Consider the following 18,689-nt stretch of genomic DNA (forward strand, 5'->3'; position numbering starts at 1 on the left):
AGTTTTATTTTCAAATAAGAATGCTGCGTGCTTGCCAGTACACGTACGCATTCAGCGTTGTCAGAGATATATCTGACAACTGTTATACCAGGTAAGTAAAACCAGTTCGCATGACCGACACTTTCTACGGTACGACCACAAAGGCAAACCAGAAAGAAAGAGCTTTTGGTCTTTTAATGGCTCCAGAAGTAGCTCCAATACAGCAGAGAGAAAAGGCACAAATGATTTTGCACTTATTTACACCAGCAGGATTAGTGTATCAGATGTTCACCCCGTGTTTTATTTATTTATTTATTTATTTATTTATTTATTTATTTATTTATTTATTTATTCTGACTGACTTGTGTGCTTAACTAATTACCACGTTGTCTTTTTTTTCTCTGTACCACTTTTTATTATACAGTTAGTAAATGTATTCCAATCTTCCTTATTCGTAGTGGATTCTTCTCTTCCCGTGTGTCCCTCTTTTGTGCAACCTGCGTACCAGTGCATCTGACCGAGAATAGATGATCATTGTCGAATTTATGTTCTCCGTTGTCACTTAAGTTCGTTTGTAAGCGTACTGAAATGGTTGATGTTTAATAGATCATTGATGTGCGAAGGACCTAACCCTTGTCACATCGCCGGGACATCACGCTTGTTTTTATTTGTTTCATTTTAAAAAAAAACTGCATATACCGTCAGAAGCACGCAAAATTCGCTGACGCGACAAGCACATCTCAGTCTCGGTAGAAAAAAGAAAAGAACGATAATTATTCTATGGCGATTTAACGCAAACGGAATAAAAATTGAACGAAGTAACAAAGATGTGGCGAAAATAAAGAAAAATAAAACAAGACGAAGACATATACAGAAGGAAAATACAACAAAAGTAACCCTGCTTAGAGCAGAGCCACATTTTACGGTTCTGTCGGAACACGACGTAAAATCAACGCGCACGCTTTCCACGCGTGGTGCCCAAAGAAGCGTCTGTAGAACCGATTTGAGCGTCGTTAAAACGCATTCTCTTATACAAGCTTTTCTTCATAGCGCCTAAACTTCGCCGTTACGAGAGAGGTACCTTAAAACACTCAGACGTCAATAAACTGGAAGTTATCGTCACTGTAGTTTATTATCTCCTGCGCTGCCCTGCTACGTGACCGTCACTATCCGTAGCGCCTTTGGAAGCGACGCTTCGGCTGGGCGCTTCTAAAAATAAAATATTTGAGAGGACGTACCACTTCTGCTTGGCCACTCGTGACAAATTTCCAGATTTATTTTCGTTTTTGTACCTGTTGCGTGCCCTCCGTAGCATGAGCTAAAGTCTCTGGCGTGCTCGACCATCGAAAGCGGAACCGTGCTTGGTTTTTTATGAAACAGGTCATTGACGTAGGTGCAACCGGCGGGAGTCTTATGACTTTCTTTGCGAACATTCGTCATTGTGGATCCCGCTGCAAACAGCGATAAATTTCAAAAGTCTGCAAACTGGTGGAAGTTCGGAGGGCGGCAAGGTGCGTACAAGGAGGGTGCGTGGGTAAACAAGTCGTAGCCAAGCCACTGGCTCGCGCGGAGCCCAGACATGCGCGAGCAGGATGCCTCGAGAAGAGGAACCGAGTGGACGTCGTTTGGGGTGCTCGATTCTCAAACTTATTACCTTCGTAGAAGTGAGATTATTATCGAGTCGTAAAATGGACCGTTAAAGAATGTCCACGCAACTATCCAAGAGCAGCTCCGTTCTACGCAAGCGCCCATAGCAAGCTCGCACATGTTACACCTCTGGGCAGTGAAGTTAAGGAGGCTCGTGGGGACACACGCCTATAGGGGCAAATGTTTGTTTTACAGTGCGCCTGCGGATACAGGGGTTTGTTTAACGCCGTCGTTTCGGAGACGGTCGCGGCAATATCAAGGACGAGTTAGAAACGAATTAATTGGATTTAAAAAAAAAAAGCAAGTTTATCGTGATGTAGGTCGTATAGGGCGTTGCATGTTGAGGCTTGGATGTTGCGGGGTGAAGAGTATTTTCTGCCGTGGATCCGTTTCAGCAGGGAAGATTTCGGTTAGATTGAGTTGCGTTTCCCTGCGACTTGTCCAGCGAAGCAGCTGAAGAAGGAGAAACGATAAACGTAGCAGAGAGAAACAGGGAGAACTAAATTTATGAAGCTTGAAGGTTTAGGCAAGAATGCAATTACACTGGTGCATCGCATGACTAGAGTAAAACGGCGGGAACAACAGCTTCAGACACAATACGGCAACAGTTTTTGTCTCCCTTGTTGCCCAATTCCGTTTTTCCTATATGCAATTGCACGTAAAATATTATTAAGTTGCGCAGAGGTTAAATATCATACAAAAAGAAAAACAAGTACAATACGTCAGGCAACCTAATGCTGCTTACTTTCCAAATATGATTTCTGTTTCCTCGCGACCACGTCTTTGAAGACCGCGCTCAGCTGCATATCTTTAGCACTAGAGCAGTACTCCCCGGCATGCATGAGAAATACGACGGCTAATTTTTAGACAAAGTGAGAATTTAGACTTACGCGATATTCTTGTTCCACTTACTGTGAAGTCGAAGAGCGAACGAACTAACTTTTTTGACAACGGCAGGTCCGCGGTAAAACCGACACCAAAGACACAAGCGTGGAGTGCGCAGTGCTCAGCGACTGAAACGTGATACTCGGAGAACGTTTCGCGGCACCAGTGGGCGCTGGGAGCCCCGAGCTGATCGCGCACCGAGCAAGCATGTGCTTGCTGCGGTAAAGCTAGGGAAACGATGGAACATGTTTTATTAGAATGAGAATACATCTGCCCAGCGGTCGATTTAGGCACCACTGGCCTCCTTGAAGCCCTTGGGTTCAGCGAGAGCAGGGGAAAAGTAAATGTGTAAGCAATAAGGATTAGTAAGAGGCGATCGGACGATTGCTGGAAGAAAAGCAGGGAAACGACAAAAAACGGAGACGTACACAAGCAAAGCTCGCAATAGGGGATCAGAAATTTTGGTTCTGGGAGTTCATAGTGTTCCTTTTTTTTTTCTTGTTTAACCTAGGTAGGACATTAGGCAGTATAATAGCAATAACTTGGTAGCGCAACTCACCGCCCCGTTCCAAAGGGAACGCTCATAACGTCCATCCATCCATCCAGCCATCCATGATGCATTTTTTGTATCATATGAAGGTGAGAACCTTTATGACGCATTGTGACCGAATGGCCCCCTCGGCAATCGCCCAGCGCATACTGGAGACGCGAAAATGCGCGGGCTGCCATGCGGTCCGAGATTCTCGTTTCAATCGCTGAGCACGGTACCTGAAGTAGTATTACTGACGTTGGAAGCCTATTTCGTGAAATTTCAGCAACACAGAGTGTCAAATCATTCTTGAAAGGATCAGCCTTAGAGGTGACTTCTTCTTTATTATTATTTATTTACCTATGCAACTTCCTTTCTTCGCTTTTCATGTCGTGACATACCTGAACCAGCCCCCACTCAGTGCGAGCTGCGTGGGAAAGACTCGTTTGCGGGGCCGGGTATTTCTGTTTTGTTTTAAGCCAACACTGTGACGGCAGTTTAGATTACAAAGAAAACTCGGCACTTATCTTGAACGCCTAAAATGGAAGGACAGTCTCATCTAAATGCCTACACCATGTCCCCTTAGAATGACAAGTTTAAAGAAAGCAAGGCACTAAAAGAGCTCCCTTCATTCATCTTGCCCCATCCTTCCCGAAAAGCGCAAAACTTCCCAAATACGGTGTTTGGTGTTTAGGAGCTGGTTAAGTTAGAACGACAGCGTTTGAAGGGCTTCAAACTATCATATTCTTCCCGCTCCGTGGTTGCTTAGCGGCGATGCCGTCGGGCTGCTAAGCACGAGGTCGCCGGATCGAATCCTGGCCACGGCGGCAGCATTTCGATGGGTGCGAAATGCGAAAACACCTGTGTAATTAGACTTAGGTGCACGTTAAGGAACCGCAGCTGGTCCATATTATTACATAGTTCCTCATTACGGCGTTCCCCATAACCAGATTCTGGTTCTGGTACGTGAAACCCCATAATTTAATTTTTTTATCATATTTTTTATCATACTCTTCTATTCGGTGTGCCCCATCTTCAAGTGCTGCCGATCTTCTTCAGTGAGATTCCTTCACTTTGTTTTATCATCTTACTCATTTCTACCTTATCATTGCGAATTGAAGATCGCTCTTGGTGCGGCCTTCCTTCCTGCATCTGGAGCCCTGTGCCCGCCACAGTAATTAGAACTGGTATAAGCAGGTTCGAATTTGCTGACTAGTTACTGCATCAGGCTTTTCTATCATTATGATTTGAAGATCTTACATTTACCGCTTGAATTGCGTGCTAGGTGGTTCTCTTGAATAAGGAGCGCAATTAATAGGTCACCTCTACGGCGTTGCATTCCTCGCCATTCAATTTCAGTAGCGCTATGTCTCGCCGAGGTATCAGAAAAGCGCTCTGCAAGGTCCTCAATTGCGGCGAGTAGTTTGCTGTGAATTTTTATTCCTAGAACACCGACTCCAGCGATCATCGGCTCAGAAGGCAGTGAAGGCACTTTTGTGCTTTCTGAGAGCGTCTCGTTTGTACGAGCGCCTTTGACTCTAGTACTGTCCGTGCACGTCTCTATAACCCCTCTCTCCCTTTCTTCTCTTGCCCTTTTCCCTTGCCCCAGTGTAGGGTAGCAAACCGAACTCTTGACCAGTTAACATCCGTCCCTCCCCTCTCTCTCTCTATCTCTCTCTCTCATTCCTGAGTTTCTTTCTGCGTCCACCGCTAAATTGAGGCATCGTTCAAGAGTGTGTGCAACTCACCTTTTTTTTTATGCTTGCGAAGGGATAACCAGCAGATAAGCAGGTAATTACCGCAGAATAGGACTCCGAATACATTGGCAGAACTCAATGGGTAAACAGCCGGCTACACACAGAAAGGTGCGACACGCGTTTGCGTAATCTGTCTAGGAGCAAATACAAAAAAAAAAAGAATGATTGCCAACACTAAGTGTGCGTTTAGGCTGAGCAACGTGGGTCGGGAGTTGCTTTGGACGGCGGCCCACAGGGGAACCCATCCAAGCCGTGGGCGACTGCGGGTAGAACTGAGGCTTTTGATACACGCGGTTGTGCTCAGGGTCAGATGCGCAGAAAACGTGGATGAAGAAACTGCCCAGGAAACGAAATCCGGCTACAAGCGTTCTAGACTCGGCTTGACCCAGGTTGGCCCAGCTAGTGCTATGTTAAGCTCCAAATTAGACGTTTTCTGTACAGTCTATATTAAATGTATTCAAGGCTTCTGTAAGATCTGATGGAGACGTAAAGGCTCTAGTACGTTTTTGAGGCCGATCTCCAAGTCTTATAAGCAAAATTGTGTGCCCTTATAAGCAAAAATTGTAAGCACTGGTGTGCCCTTATAAGCAAAATTTGCGCGCATTTCTTCTTTTTTTTTTACCTCCGGCTTGCAACGATTCGTTCGACAACACCACCAGTGAAATGATTATATCAGTATATTATCGTCACATAACAGCGCATAACAAGGCACCATCTGTTATTTGAGTGATCTGTTGGTTGAATTGACGAATTGAAGTGTAAAGAAATAATAAAACACACAAACAAATTGTCTGCGTGTTTTTTGCTTTATTTCGCACCGAAGCAAGAGAGTCCTCCACTTCGTCTGCTTGTTCCCACCGTCGTGCGGTCTCGTGCGCAGGTATACAGAAACTATGCCCTTCTCTACCGTGTCATGCTGTCGATCATGTGTTCGTGGTCATGCTGTGCGATCCGTTTGTTCTGCCTCAGTATTCGCGTAGCACTGAATTATACTGCTAGTCATGTGTCCTTGTGCACAGCGCACAAAATCGTGCGTTGCGCGAAACGATAACAGCTCACGCGCAACGCCGCCAGCGGAAATGCGCATTGCCGAAAAAAAAAGAAAATCAGAAAGGCGAGAAGAAAAAAAAAGTAAAGGTGGAGCCCGTGACGTAGGTGTCACGCGATCTCGAGGTCCGGCATGGGAGAACGCAGGGAAGGAATTTCGCTTGCGAAGGCTAGACGGGGAGAGTGGAGAGGGAGTCTCGCTATGCAGTGGAGCCCACCTGATGAAATCATGGGTTCGCGCCACTGAAGTATGTCGATCTCGGCTATTAATGAGCCGACTTGAAAAATTTTTTGCGGCAGAACGCTCCCTAGAGGACACGTAACAACTTCCAGCGAATAACCAAAATTTGATATGGGGTCTGGTGAGGGGCCCTTTGAGTGCACGTTGAAAACCCAAGGTGGTCAGAATCAGTCGGGAGCTCCCCGCACTACGGCACCTATCGCAGCCACGTTGTCACTTCGGGCTGTTAGACCCAATCAGTGAGCCAACCAATCAATCAGTTCATCTATCAACCTATCAGTTGCTAACGAAATATTTATTACAAAGTCATGACTTAAAAATATACAGTTCGTGAATTAATTACGTTCGGCAAGCGTTAAGTTCACCTCGTCAGGCACTTTTATGCCTGTATCTCATGTTTCCGAAACAATTTTGTGATTTCTTCATTCAGTCAGTCACTCCCTCAACCAATTATACCGGAGCCAAGGCCTTACTCGGGTGCCGGACAATGGTTTTAGTCCTGACCCTTCTATACAAAAAAAACTACTTCATTCAATAAAACAAATCAATCAATTAGTCAATCAATCAAATCAATCAATCGCCCAACCGTCCCTTGCTCGTACGTGACATTCGTCCGCAGTGGCCGCGTGGTGTCGTACCTGTAGATGCTCCACGCGTGCAGGTGGTCTTGCACGTCCTGGCGGTGGCCGGCTATAGGAGAGCGTGGGCGGCGGCTCCGAGTACCGTCGCTTCCGTCCCGATCCCACATGATGCTGCTGGACCACGACGAGCGGCCGATCTCCATGCCGTCACTCGGGGGCTGAGCACCCTGCTGCTCGACGAGCTGCTGCTGCTGCTGCTGCTGCTGTAATAACGGAAACGGATCGTCGTTTTCTGTGCCGTCCTCCTACAAATGACAAAGCAACGAGAGAGAGAGAGAGAGAGAGAGAGAGAGAGAGGAAACAAGGTGAATGTTCAGCAACGTTAAAGTCGGCGTCGACTTTGTTCAATTCAAACGAAATTGTTCAATTTCTTCCACGTTTGAACATGCACAGTCGGCAGTAAAATTAACGTAGCCTCGCATTATTCGAATGCGACGCTACGTTCCCGGGACCGCAAGTGAATTAGGTTTCGCGCTGGATTTGTATTCCGTGAACTTTTGTGGCGGAATGCACCGTCGAAGTGAATGATGGTACATTGCGTTCGTCGCACGTAGTACTGTGGACCACAGCGCTCTAAGCCCAATACAGGCTACAAAAGTGCACACTTGCACATTTTTGAAAAGCAACGAATTGCAAAAAACTTGCATGCAAGGCCACGATCTGCGACGAAGATGTGCGAGCATCAAACCTAGCTCGTGGTCGAAAATAGGCGAGACGGTAAAATTGCTTAATTTCACCGTACGCTCTGCTCGGTGTGCTTATAATTATAAACCCACCTGCTGAAAAACTGCAGCGTTCCATTCTGCCACAACATGCAAGCCTGCACTTTTATTCACCCTGCCTCCGCTGGATTCCTTTCCCGTTATCGCGATGGATATGCCTGGCAAAGCGACCTGAAGCGGGCAACACCGACTCTTCGAAGACACCCGAACGCTTTCCTCCCGTACTTTCTGATTCGCGCTGGCTCCTTTTGTGGCGTGTCGCTGTTTTGCTTACAGTAGAGAGAAAGTTTCTTTGAGAGAAAGGGCAGAGTGGTCGGCCTGAGGTGCATTCCTCAAGTCAGCTACTCTGCGCAGGTGTAAGGGGAAAGAGCGAAAGAAAAAGGTGAACGAAGTGAGTGCCGACTGTGCATGTTCAAAAGTAGAAGAAATTGAACAATTTCGTTTGAACCATGTGACGAACGGGTCTGCTCACTAAGCCGCGAGCCTAAACCTGTGCAGCTGGCGAAATAAAGGCCCGAAAGGCCTGGAAACTAGATTTAGTTCACGTTGACGTAAACCTGCATGCTTGCGACAGATAACTGATGGCGCTGTATCTGTCCTTTTGAAGTTGCCCTTATTTATCACGTGCATCATGTCAGCACACTTACATGTCTCGTGGACATACGTGGACGACAGCTGGTTGCCGAGACAGGAATTATAAGCAGCCAACGTCAGTACGAGGCCTAATAAATAGCGTGTGGTTCAAAGCATCGGGAACATTGCAAAAGCCGCATTAGACCGCGCTCTTGTATATACTTAGATCAAATTAATCCGATTATTGTCGCCACTGTCAACTGCGTGGAACGTACGAGCAGGCATAACAAACTCGTCCGGTCTTCTCACATTTGGAAGGACCACCCTAATGTCTGCACTGAGTGCCCTTCGGCTATCCCGCCTTGAGCTACGACCGCTATTCTTGGGACACCAAATGAGGCTATAGTCCGTGTGTCGTGGGCTGTGTTTTGAATCGCACCGCTGGTACGATCTGTTGGGAACTCGGCGCTGACGCCCGTGGTTGTACCTGGGTCGCAAGCCCCAAGGGTAGCGTTGGCCTGGCGGCCTGGGGTACAACTGGCAGCATCCGAAGGTCCCGGCAAAGCATGAGTCGACTGGTAACAACGAAACAACTTGTTTATTTTAACATCGCAAAGAGTTGGCGGTCAGGTTTGACCGAAGTAGAGAGACGGGAGAGCACTTCACTCAACAGAAGAAATCGGAGCCCTCCTTTTGGCGTCCGGGGGCAGCTGTTTTTATACTCTCGCAGTTGAGGGCAAGAAGGAACCCCTCAAAAGACGAGCACGTGAATGTACAATGGGCTAATGGTGACGCACACTGTCGTAGCGATGCCGTAGCACCATGTCGAGCACGATCTCGTAGCACCCTGTCGTGGCGCTGCCGGTCGGACACAATGACTGTAATGAGAGGATGGTCCCTGCTTTGGCATCGCCTGTTTCGGGCACAATGACTGGAACGAGATCCCTGCTTTGGCATCGCCTGTTTCGGGCCCAATAACTGGAATGAGATCCCTGCTTTGGCATCGCCTGTTTCGGGCACAATGACTGGAACGAGATCCCTGCTTTGGCATCGCCTGTTTCGGGCCCAATAACTGGAATGAGATCCCTGCTTTGGCATCGCCTGTTTCGGGCACAATGACTGGAATGCGAGGATGATCCCTAGGCGGTCGCATCGCCGCAGTCGCGCCTGGAAACACCTGGCGATGAGTGTTGCGGCGACGACGATCGGGCCAAAATGTCTGCCGCCCCGCCGCAGTCGCGCCGGCAAAACCACGTGTCGCAGGCGAAACGCAACAGACCGCCCCGCCGGGGGAAGGAGATCCCGATGGACAGGGGACTGCATCCGCTGTCCGGAGGGATGTCGCTCGATGATGCTCATAACCGAAGTCGGGCGTCCCTTGACGTTTCTTGAGCGCAGCGCACAGAGAAGGCCTCGTTCTCTCGTTCAGGTTCGCACGGGACACTGCAAAGTGACTTCGGGAGAGTTCACATTTTTGTTCTCGTTCCCGGCAAGCGTTAGAACTACGCTGAAACTCAACCGCTCAGTCAGCAAGCACGGCACAACCCTCACTAAGCCCTGCCAGGCTCTTTCCCCTTTTTATACCACTGCCTAGTTCCTTACAGTAGTCTAGCATCACTCAGAACGCGTCCACAAATTGAAAAATTGCACTAGAAAGCATATCATCACTTTGAAACACTAAACAAAAGCAATATGTTAAAAAAAAATCCTGCCTCAGGAAGAAAAACATCAGTAACAAACAATTTTGAGGCTGATTCCTACGTTAGGGGCTTCGACTTAAGCCATCGGCGTTACCGTTGAGACTCCCCTTTTTGTAACGCACCTCAAAGGAATATTGTTGTAAAGCGAGGCTCCAGCGCAGGAGGCGGCCATTTTTGGGAGAGATGGTCTGCAGCCATTGGAGAGGGCAGTGATCCGTCTCAATGATAAACCTCGAGCCGGCTAGATAGCATGACAATTTCTGAACGGCCCACACGAGACATGCACACTCTTTCTCGGTGGCGCTATACGCCTGCTCACGACTGGTCAGCTTACGACTAGCATACAGGACGGGGTGTTCTACTTCTCCATTTTCCCGTTGGCACAGTACAACGCCCATGCCTCGCTCACTAGCATCGCACTGAACAATGAACCCTTTTGTATAGTCTGGCGATCGTAGCACAGGCTGGCTTGTTAGGGCACTCTTTAGGGCGCTAAAAGCTCTTTCCTTGGTCTCGTCCCAGACGACTGTTTGAGGCTCTGTCTTTCTTAGAGCATCCGTCAGGGGAGCCGCGATATCAGAGTACCTAGGGATGTACCTCTGATAGTAGCCGGCGACACCTAAGAACGACCGAATATCGGTCTTGGTGCGCGGTTGCGGAAAGTCTCGCACAGCGGCCACTTTTATTTCAGAGGGGCGGCGACGACCCTGACCAATCACGTGACCGAGGTAGACAACCTCGGCCTGTGCTAACTGGCACTTAGGAGCCTTTACTGTCAAGCCCGCTTCGCGCAGGCGGGTTAGCACTGCCCGCAAGTGTGTCATATGCTCAGACCAGGATGCGGAGAATATCGCTACGTCGTCTAGATACGGTAAAGCGAATTCTTGCTGTCCCCGCAACACTTTATCCATGAGGCTTGAAAAACAGTATGGCGCGTTCTTCAAACCAAAACTCAACACTTTAGGACGGAATGTTCCCATTGGTGAAATGAACGCCGCATACCTACTAGCCTCTTCTGTAAGTGGAACCTGCCAATAACCCCTGACAAGATCTAGGGTGGAAATAAACTGAGCGCTACTAACTTTCTCAAGGCGCTCCTCGATGTTAGGGATCGGATAAATTTGATCCTTAGTGATGGAATTAAGCCTGCGGTAGTCGACGCAAGGACGAGGTTCCTTGCCCGGTACCTCAACTAAAATCAAAGGGGAGGTATAATCACTCTCACCTGCCTCAATAACACCGAGCTGTAGCATTTTCTTTACCTCAGCCTCCATAATATCGCTCTGGCGGGGTGACACCCGATACGCCTTGGATCGTACTGGCTCTGGGGAGGTAAGTTCTATATCATGAGTAAGTACAGAAGTCCTACCAGGCCTCTCAGAGAACAGACCTTGAAACTCTTGTAATAGCTGGTGTAGTTCGGTTTTCTGCTCAGGCGACAGCGGTGCTTTACTGATAAGGTCACCAATGACTTGACCGGTGTCTTCCCTGTTCGTCACTGAGCCTAGTCCCGGAAGCTCGACTGGAAGCTCTTCAGGAACGTTTATCATCATGCACACCACTGCTTCCCGTTGTCTATAAGGTTTGAGCAGATTACAGTGGTAAACTTGCTGTGCTTTCCGCTTTCCTGGCAGACTTACCACGTAGTTAACGTCCGACAGTTTCTGAACAATTCGTGCTGGGCCCTCCCACTGCACGTCTAGTTTGTTGTTTAGCGATGTGCGCAATATCATGACCTCATCGCCAACCTCAAAACGACGGGCCCTGGCTGTCCGATCATAATAAACCTTGGCCCTCTGCTGGGCCTTTGTCATTGCTTCACCTGACAACTCCTGTGCCCTTCTTAAGCGTTCGAGGAGCTTAAGTACGTACTCCACCACGACTGGGTCGTCGCCCCTACCTTCCCACGATTCTCGAAGCATGCGAAGCGGAGATCGAAGCGAGCGACCGTACACCAGTTCAGCTGGCGAAAACCCCGTAGCTGCATGCGGCGCGGTTCTTAACGCAAACATCACCCCAGGCAGACACAGCTCCCAGTCAGTTTGATGTTCAAAACACAAGGCTCTCAACACGCGCTTCATGACGGAGTGGAGCTTCTCAACGGAATTCGACTGTGGGTGGTACACTGAGCTGTGTAACAGCTTTACCCCACACCTTTCGAGAAAAGTTGTCGTCAAAGCGCTAGTAAACACTGTGCCCTGATCTGATTGAATTTCTGCAGGAAAACCAACTCGCGCAAATATGGACAGTAGTGCATTGACTATCTCAACTGAGCTGAGTTCTTTAAGCGGCACTGCTTCAGGGAACTTTGTCGCTGGGCAGATCACAGTCAAAATGTGTCTGTACCCCGTGGCTGTTACCGGCAGAGGTCCCACAGTATCAATAACGAGCCGTCTAAAAGGCTCCGTAATGATAGGTACCAATTTCAACGGCGCCCTTGATTTGTCCCCTGGTTTGCCCACCCGCTGACAAGTGTCACATGTCCTCACGAAATGGTCTGCGTCCCGAAAACACCCTGGCCAATAGTACTCTTGCAAGAGACGGTCCTTAGTTTTCTTAACTCCTAGGTGTCCGGACCACGAACCCCCATGTGACAAGCGCAACAGATCCTGACGATAGCATTGAGGCACGACCAGCTGATCGAACTCCACTCCTCTTCGGTCTAGATACTTCCGGTACAGGACTCCACCCCTTTCCACAAAACGCGCAGTTTTCCTGGCGATACCTTCTTTGACATTGCAGCGCACGTTTTCCAGGCTGCCATCCTTTTTTTGCTCGGCTATCAAAGCCGACCGGCTGACTTTTAGCAACCTATCAAGTCCGTCTGACGTAGGCGCGATGAGCAAATCAGTAGATAGCTCTTCTAACTTTCCCGTATCGGGCGTTTCCTCTCCAGTATCTGGCGCCTTTAACGTTACAGACTCAAGTTTATTCAGTTCGGGCGTGCTCTGAATATCAGCTTGCTGCGCCTCTGACCCTTTTTCGTTGTTTGATAACGTCGGCCCCGCAACTACCGCCTTTGCAGCGAGCTCCCGAACCTTCGATCTGGTTACCCTTATAAAAATGAACGTTAACATTCTTTAGAACTCCTACCAACTTTCTATTTACTTTATTGACAGTCTATTAACATTTACATTCTAGTAACATTTGTTCACACACAATCGAAAGACTTCCTTCTTACTTTTGTATAAAGAATATTTTCAATACACCGTTAACAGACTTTCTTCTTACTTTTCTATAAAGAATATTTTCAATACACTGGTAACAGACTTTCTTATTACTTTTGTATAAAGAATGTTTTAAATACGCCGTTAAAAGACTTCCTTCTTACTTTTGTATAAAGAATATTTTCAATACACTGTTAACAGACTTTCTTATTACTTTTGTATAAAGAATGTTCTAAATACACCGTTAAAAGACTTCCTTTTTACTTTTGTATAAAGAATATTTTCAATACACTGTTAACAGACTTTCTTCTTACTTTTATATAAAGAATATTTTCAATACACCGTTAAAAGACTTTCTTCTTACTTTTGTATAAAGAATATTTTCAATACACTGTTAACAGACTTTCTTCTTACTTTTGTATAAAGAATGTTTTAAATACACCGTTAATAGACTTCCTTCTTACTTTTGTATAAAGAATATATTTAATACACCGTGAAGACTGATGATGATATGTAGTGTTTATTGGCGCAAGGGCCAAGTGTGGCCTTCTTACTTCTTACTTCCTTCTTACTTTTGCACACAGAATATTTTAACGTCCCCATCAACATGTATTTTTCTAACTTTTATCTCTATAACCACTTCAGTACTGCGTCAGAAGGCTAGTTACTTTTGTGTAAAGAATGTTGTACTATACATCATCGAACTATATTTTTTTGTTTGAAGGACATGTATCCTCAGTATGTCCACAGCTCGTACTGTTTGCCAAAAAATATTTAGAATGGGAAGTAACCTGAGAGTTTCTGATAAATTTTTCTAACACACTATAATGCCGATATATGACATACTCAGGAGTCAAGCTCATTGTTTTAAATCATAGTCCCAATCCAAGTAGGTAGCCAATTGTTGACGGAGTGCTCCTAAAATGTTTAAAGAAATATGTTCGCAAATTCTTAGAACTAATCTTTTAGAGGATCTACTGGACTACGTGAGCGCGCGGTGACGTCAGCACACTCCGAGAAAATTTGCTTGCGCTACACCACCTGACCGGTGTGATAGCGGACTACTGTACAGGCCGCGCACCAGTTGCAGAGCTTTATCCCGACCTTGGGGCTGGTTAATTTAAGGCCGATTTACGCTTGAGCCGTGACGCATGCGGTCGTGCAGAAAACTGTACATTTCGCCCACTGGTTCACAAATTTTGGCATACACTGGGCTCGCACATGCAGTGTAAACCGAAATGTGTGTACCAGTCTACGAAATGTGCAAATTTTCACCCGACCACATGCGTGCGGGCAGGCGGGTGGTGTGGTGTAAGGCTCGAGCGTAAATTTGCCCTTACCACGCACTGCTATTGCAATGCCACCAATTAGCTTTGCAACGAGATAATTAGGTCAGTGCATTCTGCGATATAAATAGTACGCCCTAAGCTGGAACGTGTCACCATAGTAGCGTCACGATATTTGTTAAAAAGAAGAAAAAGAACCGAAACTCAGGATAACACGGCGCTGGAACGTTGCCGCTCAAATGTCCAAAAGGCTGCAAAATACAACTACTGCTGAGTGAGAGCATGTATTGACCTGAGAAGCGCACAGGTCGAATAGAAAGAAAAGCTGAACTCTGTGCAAGCAACACTTTTCTGTGAAAAAATAATTAAATTACCCTTACAGTATAAAAAATGTAGCTTTCTACGCGTTCATATTCGCACGTTTTCGTCCCTGCCTCCTACCGACGGCTTCTGCATATTAAAGGAAATAGAACCTTGCATCAAAGTGAAGGCAAAGTAACTATGTCAACTGATGTGCTTTATGGCGATGGTAACTTGTTGTGTGTGAAAAGAGATGGAAAAGAAATAATTATGCACTCTTAACATTCAGTGATCTTGCTTCAAAACACGGCGACAAAATTTTGAGCTCCGACAAGGGGTCATGACATCCGTAATAATGGCATTCCGTATACCAACAGCCAGGATATCAAAGGCCATGCTTTTGCCGTGCTTCGGGCGTCTGAAAACTGCTAACGTCATAGCCGCCCCGCTTCGGACATATATTTGACTATAAAAATAGTACTACAATGTGCTACACCGCTGGGCGCCAGGGAGCAATGTTTTGTCTTTGAAAGCAACAAGTGCTAAAGGATGCTCTTGCGCAAAATAGGATAACCACATAATTTACCCAATATGATCTTATTGTTCTATGTTTATTACATTTCGAGAAAAAGTCGGTTTTCAGAAGAATAATTGTCTCGAAAGATAAAACTATACAGCCCCTAAATGCCCAACAAAATTGAGCCGGCTACCTTCTCAGTTTTTTTTTTTTTTCAACCTCGGCCATGAGGTACATTCCTCCCTCTAAGTGCAGTTCCCAGAAAGGGGTGCGTACACAAAGGCCGGCCACAGCTTTCACCAAGAGGCGAGGAATGTCTAGGTGTGAGTCAACCATCGCAAGGTAGCGGGGGAGGGGGGGGGGGTGCATGTTTCGGCTTAAAGAGGGGCTTTAGTTCCGCGGCGGTCAAGGCGAAGCAGGTGGATGGAAAGAATGTCACATGCCTCTCCCGCGCATGCGCACAAATTCGACAGTTGGCCGAGTCGAGGCAAAGAGGAAGACCATCGCAATCGCTATCAGTTCCTTTGCGACGCCGGCATGGTACGGTCGAGCGATGTAGGTGTTTCGTGGCATATTGTAGCAGCAATCTAGCTATTTTTGCTGCTATTTATGCTTATGCTGTGTTGTGGCTAATTCATCGATGCAAGCCAACCAGCAAGGTGTTTGCGAAGCCCACGGTGCTTTCTTCGTTCCGTGATGTGAGCGTTTCTGGAACTGCTCTGCCAGCTGCGATGCAGTGTCGTGTGAAGTGATTTAATATTGGCACTGTCCGTGTTTTAAACTGCACAAATAGCGAACAGCTGTTCCTCAAGACTGCTATGCGCCGAAGTTTTCTCTATCTCCAAATTATATTAAAAGGTATGTACTTTTCCATCATTTTCCATAAACATATTATTTTGATGTTATTTTATTTCAGTTTCTAATGCCGCATTTTGGCAGGTTATTATAGCGCGAACTGTAACGACGTGAAATGTTCTAAGAACGATTTTTTTACCTTTTTCAGCTGCCCCGCGTCATGGGGTTCGCTTGAAGTTGCTATAAACACGAAGAGTAAAAATACTTCGTTTTCACAGCGTTCGCAATGACCTAAGGTCTGGTAAATATTGTCTGATCATGAACTCATTCTTTGCTCTTTCCTACTCTGGCTGCACAGGATGAGAAACAGTAAAATATTGAGCGTATAGCTTCACGGTTCACAATTACATATTTTTCAGCGAACCGGTTCACAATGACATAGGTTGCACTGGATAGACAAGTGCGAATGTGAAAGAAAATCATTCGCACCTGTTTAACCACTGCAACCTATGTCATTGTGAACCGGTATATTTTGACACTGACATTTTGTTTTCGAGTAAAAATAAACGAACACGTCAAATTACAGAAGCGTTCCATATAATGTGTGCTTAAAAATGCATCAGTCAGCCATTGGTTGCTATCACTGACAAAGCATTTGTATTCTTGAATACTGCTTCAAGCTCTGTCATCTGTTTATATAAATATGGATGACACGTTTTGCACATGCTCGGTGCAGCTAGCAGGCGCTGTTACGTTCATTCCTTCCAAAAAATAACTAGCTTTGAGTAAGCGCTCGCGTGTCCACCTTCTCTGCGTCCGTGTCTATTGTGCGTGCTACGAATTTCAACATGAATAAACCATGTAATTAACTTTTTAGTGAGTAACTCATTTATGCAGGTAATTGGTAGAGAAACCCATTTTGTACACTTTCCTAATTTTAATAACACGTAGTAAATACAACGCCGCAAAGGATATGCATTGAATAGTGTGCCCCATCCTTGCCATCTCCTCTGCAAGTAAACAGGGATGACGGTCACAATTTTAGCATTCATGTGAACCTTAAAAAGCTGTTCTATGTATGTGATATGCTAACCTGAACATGATGTTAACACTGACCATCTTGTTTCTGTGCAGGGTTGGTTCATTCTGCAAGCATTCTGAGACATCAGCTTGCATAATCGATGCTTGCTAGAGATTATGCGACAGCTGCCATGCCGTAATCAACTAAGTCATTATTCATTTTTTTTAAATTTCTCTAATACTTCTCTCACAATTCTGTGTAAATATTTTAGTGTGAATAAACTTCTTTCAGTGCAAACTTGCATTTGTTTTCCATTTACGTGCACCTTCTAGGTTGCATACTGCCGTTTACCAACATGTTCACACATACTGACAGATGTTTACACTATGCTACTAGGTCGTATGTGGGACAAATGTTACTAGGGGAATAGTAAGACGTCAATAGTAAGTACATAAGCACATGTAAGTAAAATTTTGCCAGAGTGTTACTAAAGAGCCTAAAGACTTGTGTTGGTTGACGGTTAGTAGAATGTTTACAGACCATCTATGAACATGCTTCAGTTGAAGTACGGTAGCCAATTCTTGATAGGATCCAATTCTTGATAGGATGTTACTAGGGTGTATAAAGACAAATGTTAATAGGGTATTGGTAGAAAGTCAACAGAAAATATATGAACATTTTTCTTTTGAAAGAATGTTAATACGGTGTATAAAGAAAGCTTGTTTATAGGGGATTGGTACGAAGTCAACAGAAAATATATGAACATTTTTCTTTTGAAAGAATGTTAATACGGTGTATAAAGAAAGCTTGTTAATAGGGGGTTGGTAGGAAGTTAACAGAAAATATATGAACATTTCTCTTTTGAAAGAATGTTACTAGGGTGTATAAAGACAAATGTTCATAGGAAATCGGTACGAAGTTTAAAGACATCCTATGAACATGTTTCTATTGAAAGTTGGTGGCCAATTGTTTCTAGGGTGTTACTAGATTGTTGTTAGGATGTATAAAGACAGCTGGTAGTATTTCAATTGACTGTTGGTAGGTTCTAGTAACAAAAGTCTATAGACTGTCTAAAAAATGTTGCTAGAAATTTTTATAAGGGTAAGGCCTGAACACTAGCTTCACCAAACAAAAGCCCCTTCTCGCGCAGGAGGTGATCGGACCTGTTTGAAAATAGGTACGGGTACTGGGGTGGCAGCATAGATGACACTGCCGCCTCTGTCTCAAGCGCTCCGAAAGGTCCTTCAATGAGCACCTTTGCTACTGGCAGACACACGCTATGAGCTTCCACGGCTTGCTTGATCCACGCGCACTCGCCCGTGAACATATGGGGTTCTACGTAAGACGGGTGAACTACATCCATCGTAGCTGCGGAATCGCGAAGCACTCGGCACTCTTTCCCGTTTACGAGGAGGTCTCGCATGTAAGGCTCGAGAAGCTTCATGTTCTCGTCAGTGCTGCCTATTGAAAAAAACACAACTTTTGGTGTTGTTTCCGGACACTGCGCCGAAAAGTGACCCGGCTTCTGGCACGTATAACAAACGCCCGCACGCCTCATCTCGAACCGCTTTCTGCGTTCGGCTTCGGCTGCCGCCGTCTCCTTAGGTTCGGTCGCACTGCTTCGGATCCACTCGCATCCGCACTACGCGTGTTCCCCTTTGCTCTCATGGGTGTGAACTTCGGCCTCTCAAACTTCGAGCCAAATTCACCCTTTTGACCGTCCTTAGCTCCGCGAGCCCGACGCGTCACAAACTCCTCGGCTAGCTCAGCGGCTTTAGCCACCGTGCAAACGTCTGGCCTATCCAAGACCCAGTATCGCACGTTCTCCGGTAACCGACTATAAAACTGTTCTAGTCCGAAGCACTGCAGAACTTTATCGTGG

General features: G+C 46.1%; 1 long non-coding RNA gene across 1 annotated transcript; it reads left to right on the forward strand.

Moving 5' to 3' along the window:
- Window positions 1-15,111: 15,111 nt before the first annotated feature.
- On the forward strand, window positions 15,112-17,029 carry LOC142587243 (uncharacterized). The gene is made up of 3 exons (XR_012829411.1): window positions 15,112-15,849; window positions 15,995-16,082; window positions 16,921-17,029. It is a non-coding gene; the product is annotated as an uncharacterized LOC142587243 (long non-coding RNA).
- Window positions 17,030-18,689: the final 1,660 nt, after the last annotated feature.

The sequence above is a fragment of the Dermacentor variabilis genome, chromosome 7 (genome assembly GCF_050947875.1).
Source record: "Dermacentor variabilis isolate Ectoservices chromosome 7, ASM5094787v1, whole genome shotgun sequence".
In the NCBI taxonomy this organism is placed as follows: Eukaryota; Metazoa; Arthropoda; class Arachnida; order Ixodida; family Ixodidae; genus Dermacentor; species Dermacentor variabilis.